The sequence below is a fragment of the Haemaphysalis longicornis genome, unplaced genomic scaffold (genome assembly GCF_048455015.1).
Source record: "Haemaphysalis longicornis isolate Haplotype H1 unplaced genomic scaffold, Haemaphysalis longicornis Haplotype H1 scaffold_12, whole genome shotgun sequence".
In the NCBI taxonomy this organism is placed as follows: Eukaryota; Metazoa; Arthropoda; class Arachnida; order Ixodida; family Ixodidae; genus Haemaphysalis; species Haemaphysalis longicornis.
This window is the reverse complement of record NW_027526225.1, coordinates 97880091-97887383: the sequence shown is the minus strand read 5'-3', so window position 1 is coordinate 97887383 and position 7293 is coordinate 97880091.

Genomic DNA, 7293 nt, shown 5'->3' with positions numbered 1-7293 from the left:
AGAGAATAAACATGTTTATTGACACCTGGGAAAGAGTCTTTAGGGAGGCCTCCTCATTCCAAGTGTCCATTGGCACGAGTCCCTTCTCCTGGCCCTCTCTCGAAGCTTGCGCTAGACGCGTCAGGGGAAGGGCTAGCCAAGGAGCTGTCCCACGGCTCATGAGTGGGAAAGAATTGTGAAGGGGAGGGGCGTGGGTTCAAGTGGACTTAGTGCGCAGCAACCCACCATGTGAGAGAGAGTCTTGAGCTCCCCAATAGAGGGACAGATAATGCGATGGAGAGTGCCGGCTACATAATTATATCGTTCAGGGTGTGGATAAGTATTAATTTGTTATTTGTCTCACACTGACACAATTATGTACGGTATACTGTTCGAAATGAACCCCCTACAATAATGCCCTACGGGCGGTGTAGGAACCTGTAATAAATTAATTTGTAGGTTGCGAAGGACTTCCTCAATGCTATTGGGCGGTTGTTTGTTTCGGGGGTGGGGGGATTTCCGGGTTGATATTGTAGTGGCACATCATCATCATCTGATTGCAGCGCCACTGTCCTCATCATGAACAGCTTCCTACCATCATCATCAGCGGTGCTTGCCCGGCGGCGTCAGCGGTTCCACGCGACACAGAGATCGAACACGGATGCGCTCCAGGGGCGGTCGTATGCCATCGCCACTCTAAGCTCCGGCCGGGCCTTACGCACGTGAATAAATGTAGGAGAACCGCAGCATCACCGAGTCCACGGCTCCCTTTCCTACAATATCTTTGTAGTCTATAGTTCACGGTAATCTCTCCGTGCGAAAACAGAGGGAGCCGACGCACTCCTTTTGCTTGTGAGATGGGCAGCCTCGCGTTAACTTGGATTTTAAAAAGTGCGGTCGCCCACATCATGACGAGTCTTGCTAGCGGTTTCCGCTACAGGATTTCAAGAGTGGTCTTGAGGAGGAGAAGCTGCGACAAGCATGGTGAGAGTAACCGTGGTGTCAACTTTAATTTCGCTGACCGTCAAAGCAACAGCCGCTTCCTCTGCGAGAAGGGGATTGGCTTGGTCCACTGATGTGCCGGTGCGCTGCTCTTTACTCGGAATGGCTACCCGCCGCGGTGTCTCAGTGGCTAAGGCGTCGCGCTACTAGAGTGAACTAGAATAGCGCTACTGAGCACGAGGTCGCGGGTTCATTTCCCGGCCGCGGCGGCCGCTTTGCTGATGGAAGCGAAAAGCAAAAACGCCCGTGTGTACGAGATTTTAGCGCACGTTAAAGATCCCCACGTGGTCAAAATTAATCCGTAGCCCTCCACTACGGCGCGCCCCATCGCCTGCGTTGCGTTGGCGCGTTAAACCCTACAATCAATCAAATCAATACACGGAATGGGTGTGGCTGCTAAGAGAGAGAGAGAGTGGGGGGGGGGGAGAGAGAGAGAGCCAGGAGAGCACACTTTATTAAGAAGCTCAAGTCCGAGCCGCGGAGTTATCAGTCCTCGGAGGAAGAGGGTGTTTCACGGTCTTCCGGCGGTGGCGGGCTTGGCGGAGGTGCACAAAGACCTTCAATGTGGGCCTGCCTCCTGGGTTAGAGGGTAGCATCCATGCATGCCAAGGCGGGATGAGTCGGAAAAGAACCAAACGAGGTATGTGGATTTCTTGGATTCTAATCCGGCCTGTGGCACACAGCTGACACACTTTCTCTCTTCGGAAACATGTTCACCGCCGACACTTCCTATTTCGCCGTAAGATGCCTATAAAGACGTCTTCGTCCAAATAGGCGCGTTTATAGGTGAAGCCGACTTTAAGGAGATCGATGTTAGGATGGGCTTTGTAAATTAAGCTGGGTTTCCCAAATTCTGTCTCGCGCAGTGAAGCATACTCATGAAGAAAAAAATGCGAACACGGCGGAACGAGAGAGAGAGAGAGAGAGAGAGAGAGAGAGAGAGAGAGAAAGAGAGAGAGAGAGAGAGAGAGGGAGAGATAGAGAGAGAGAGAGAGAGAGAGAGAGAGAGAGAGAGAGAGAGAGAGAGAGAGAGAGAGAGAGAGAGAGAGAGAGAGAGAGAGAGAGAGAGAGAGAGAGAGAGAGAGAGAGAGAGAGAGAGATAGGCGTACTTTTGTGTTGTTGAGCCCTTTGTGGGACGCCCAGCACCCAAGGCGTTGGAGTCTCAGCGGTGCGCTTCAGTCGGTGCCCCTGTTGCCAGCTGCCTAAACTCAGCGACCCTTGTGAGGGCGGGCTACCGGTTCCCGCCCTAACAAGGGGTGGAGTGCATTCGGCAGGCATCCTTAAATTATGAATGACAGTGTATACGATTGTCCCTGAAGAAGCAAGTGTACAACAGCTGCATTTTACCAGTACTCACCTACGAGGCAGAAGCTTGGAGGATCACTAAAAGGGTTCAGCTTGAATTGATGGCGACTCAGCGAGCAATGGAACGGAAAAAGATAGGTGTAACGTCAAGGGACAGGAAGACAGCGGAGTGGGCCGGGGAACACACGCGTGTTAAAAACATATCAGTAGAAATTAAGAAGAAATGGGCTTGAGCAGGGCATTTAATGTGAAGGCTAGATAAACGTTGGTCATTAATGGCAACATAGTGTATCCCTAGAGAAGGCAAGCAGGGCAGGGCGCGGCAGATGGTTAGGTGAGCAGATGAGATCAAGAAGTTTGCGGGGATAAATTGGTCGCAGTTAGCACAGGACCGGGATTGGCCTTTGCTCTGCAGTGGGCGTAGATATCCTGATTTTGATGATGATGACCTGTGTCCGCGCGTCCAGGGGCCGGCGGACCAGCCGCAGCTGGGTCTCCCGGCGGCTGCTGTGCAGAGCTTCCTCCCAGTCGTGATGACTGTTAAATGACCCCGGTAACGCTTTTTAAGTGCTGTCGACTTTATGGGCTCGCTAACGCTCGATGTCAAGCGACGGCCGGAATCAGGCGGCGCGGCGAGATAACGGACCCAAGTACAGCCTGGTGAGCCGTCGTCAGAGAGTCATGCTGAGGCTTCGAAAACAACGCGGTTTAAAGGGGCACTGACACAAAAATTTTGCATCTTGTTTTTTGTTGTTGCGATAAGTAGCTAGTGACCTACTTATCACCTGTAGAAACCTCATTTGCTTCAGCGTGCGACGGTTGTTTAATTAGAGGCATTTTCAATGCGGCCAGTCGCAGTTTCGGTTTCAACGGGTGCCACAAACCGATGGATTTTGTGTGAACTAAGCTGACAACGTGACCGTCGGAGTGATATCACAAAGCAGAGCTGCCGTAGTACTGTCGAATCCGTATCGCCGGCAGTTTCTGCGAATGCCCCCACGTACTGATCTCATGAGCCGCTTAATTAAAGAGCGACCGTGGACGTGACGCTGGCGCTGCGAGTGCGAATGCTGCCGCGGCTAAATAACGACGCGCGACGCTCGAAGCAGTGGGTGGCAGACGCGCGCTGGGAGCAGCCGGCCGGTCTGCCTACACGTCCGCCTACAGATGTGTTCGGCTTAGCACTGCGGCGGATATTCGATTGCCGCTCTCGTAAGCGGTGAAGATGACAATTTTTAATGCAACCCGCCATCGCATCATTAACTCCTTTCTCATATAAGCTGCCATGAAAGGAACTTGGGTACAATTTCGTGCAGCGGTAACAAGCTATCACTCGAGCTACCTGCGCCGGCCTGGGCCACTTCGCGGCCGTGGCCGCCGCCTGCACAGCGGCCGTGCGGCTCGCTCAGTGGGCTTTTCGTGTCTCCGGCGCGTTTTCGCGTCCAATGTAAATAAAAAAATTACGCCCACCTCCCCTCGCGGGAACCCTGGCACGGCCGCTGGATGAGAGGCGCCGACGCGAACACTCTCTCTCAACATATGCGGGTGTGCGGCCCAGCGCGCTCTCACTCCGCCGGTGGGCGGCGCTGCGCGCGGTGCTGCGCATGCGCAGTACTCTCTCTCTCCGCGGTCTCCTCTCCTTCGGGCGCGCTGCGCACCGGTGTGCCGCTCTCCGGCGGCCTTTCGGTCGACGGTTGCTCTCCGTTGCGCTTGAACCCCCCTCAGCGTCGCATCACACCAGGGTTCCCGCGATGGGAGGTGGGCGTAGCCCCTATAAATAGTCATAACCTTTCGAACCTCGTGAACACTGGCGCTTGTCATACATCTCCCCGTTGTTTAGCGCAAAGAAAACTGCAGGTACATTTCAGGCAAAGTCTGCGTATATAACCGGCAGCCCGCGTTCATTTAGTTAGGAACGCTCATAGGGTAGTTTTTTACGAGAGTAAGCGGGAAAAGCGGCCGCGCAAAAAAAAAAAAATAGCAATGGCTTAGCCCGGATATGCCAAGATATACGTAGCGTGAGCTAAGGTTCAGCTGGTTATTCTTAGGTTTCTGGTTGTCTAGGATTAGCTGATTATCATGCTTACTGTTGCTAAAACGATTTCCAAACCAATCCAATCCAGTCCAGTCCAGCCAGTCGAGTCCGGTTCGGTCCAGTCCAGTCCAGTCCAGTCACTGCTCCTCGCGCATGGCTCCTCCCGCTGCACGGCTAGAGTGACCTAGGCTATTCTAGTACACTCTAGCACGGCTCTCCAGGAGCCACGCGAAACGGCTGTCAAGCGGCTCCGGCGCAGCGTCAGACTTGGCTACTGCGCAACGGAGGCTCACAGCTGGGCACGCGCCGGCGCCAGTGCGTCCGCCACGGCTACGACGTCACTCCTCTGGAATGCGCAGACTGGCGAATGTGCAGACTCAATTCTCTACGCACCCGTACTCCAATTGAATTGCAAATCCAATCCAATCCAATCCAATCCAAATCCAAGCCAATTCGATCAAATCCAATGCTCCTCGCGCTTGCACACAGCGGCCCTTCAATATCCACGCGAAACTGCTCAACCTCAGCCAGTATAGCTTACGCTACAAAATAGAGAAGAGACTCCATGCAAATGGAAGAAAACAAAACGAAAATTGAGGAAATTAGCAGCTCGTGTAACAACCTTAAAAATAAACACAAGAACTCCACAAAGAACATACAGAGAACTGAACTGACCCCAAACACAGACAACCATTTAGTTAGCTCACCTGTGGGATGCAAGGAGAAGCCCCAAGAAAAGATGGAATCAAAAGAAAAACAGGAAACTCAAACAAAGAATCAAAGAAATCACGAGACAAGCAAAGGAATGGGGAGACCAACTATCCGGACAAAACTGGAATAATTTCTGCGAGTCGCTCAAAGGAACCAGGAGCACATCTAGAACATCTAGAACACGGGCTATTGGCGGTGAGCGCGACCACGGGCGGCGCTGCGAAGCGCGCCTCCGTGACGTCGGCTTAGGGATTATCGCATTTGTCGTCTGCTTCACTCGGGCTCGCTCTCCCTGCGGTTTCTTTGCGCGCGGTGTACGTCTGATGCTTGTCCGCAGCACACTTTGCGTATGCATTACTTTTTATCATAACAGTAGACTTAAAATCGCATACACTAGCTCAAGGCGTGATTTGTAGTTTTAGATACCGCTGCGGAAGAAATATTGCCGGCGTCGCCCCATTCCTTGCGAAGCTGGTCCTATGCGGAGCGCGAAGGGTCGGAGCTAGGCGTCAGCTTATGTATTCAGCAATCTTTGGAACAAAGGGAACAGCCAGCTGCTAATAACCGACAACAGCTGAAATTCAAGACCAAAGCAAATTCCAGCCCTTCGGGGCTTTCGGCTTTGGCAGAAGGCATTTAATCGCATGTAAAGTAAAATAGTTTTCGCATCCTTACCGAAAGCTCGAAAGTATTGTATCACATCACTTTATGTTGTCACTGCATGAAAGTATGCCGACACGCATTATGGGCCGCCAAAACGGTAGGTTGAATTCCAAATAACCTACTGTGCGTATAAACGCGTGCTGACTTTATACCAGGCTTCTAATCAGTATGGAGGATTTCTACGGTAAAAATGCAGTAAGACTATGTTAGTCAGACCTGGAGGGATATTTCGGTACATTTCCCAGAGTCATATCTTTTCAATATTCAGATCGTATAGTAAAACTGCACCCAAGAAGAGGAGGAGGAGAAGGAGGAGAGGTAGGAGAAAACTTTTTAACGGTGAAATCTAGCTGGTTAGTGGTCGGGGTCCTCAGTCCAGGACAAGAGAGTAACAGTAATTTTCCTCAATTCATAGCATGCCCTCCAGAGTAGTCCAGGATTTGTTCTTTACGCCTGGAAGGGTTGGAAAACAATGAAGAGCTGCTTGGACATACTTATCGGTTTCGATTATTTTTATAGTGGAAACCGGCACCTATACTATTTATTGCGTTTGTGAGCGAGTATATGAAGCCGTCAACACCGTAATAGTTCGTTATGATAATGATGGTTAGTATTGAAATTCGGGGCACAAAAGCCGCCTTGGAGTACTCTGGACAACGTTGTCTGCGCCGTTTCGCGGTGGCGTAGCACAATTAAACTTCCTCATTCTACTTGCATGCAAATAAACACACGCTGCGGATAGACACCTTCTAGCACGCCACCGCGTAACGAAAGCCAATTTGTGAAGAACGTTATGTATGGGTACAGCCTGAAGAAAATATTCCCACAAACTTTATGAGCCTTCAAAATCTCCCCAAACTTCCTAATAAGGCGTTTGTGGCGGTGCAGAAAAATAGAAGCATTGGACAAAAAAAAAACATTCATCTGATACAAGCCAACAACAATGAAAGAAATAGAAGACAGCCGCTTTATTTCCTGCCGTGTGATCAGCGTGTAGGGGACTCCTGTTTAGTGCGTAGCATTAGACCGTTGAGTCTTCATAAGCGCATCTCAAACATACTTTAGGGAAGCCTACGCATTTTGAATACTTATCTAGAAGCTTTGAGCACTGAACCTCGTAAATAAGCTAGAAAAGACGAATTGAAAACGATCGTCTCCCCGATGCTCTGAAGAAAATTGTTCTCTCTCTCCTTGTGTGTTGCGAACTTGTGCGCTATACAGCTTGAAATTATTCAGAGATGCCAGAAGCTGGCAAAAAAAAAAAAAAGTGCATTACTGGAAGTACGCTCTTTAATGCACTAAAGCATAAAAGCCGGCGATTCTGAGCACAGGCGCTGCTGCTCCGCACAAGCGGAGTGTAGTAGACGACAGCGGCGCGAATCCCTAAGCTGACGTCAGAGCCAGAGGGGGATAGGATATAGGGTATATGATATAGGATATAGGGGGTATAGGGGGGATAGGATATGATGTTGGCATTAACATATGTACGACACACAGGGCAAATTGACAAGGATAAATATAAAACACAAATGAATCAGTATTGAAAAAAAGAAAACAGTTGTTTTAGATATAAAATAAAATAAAATCGATTTGATCTT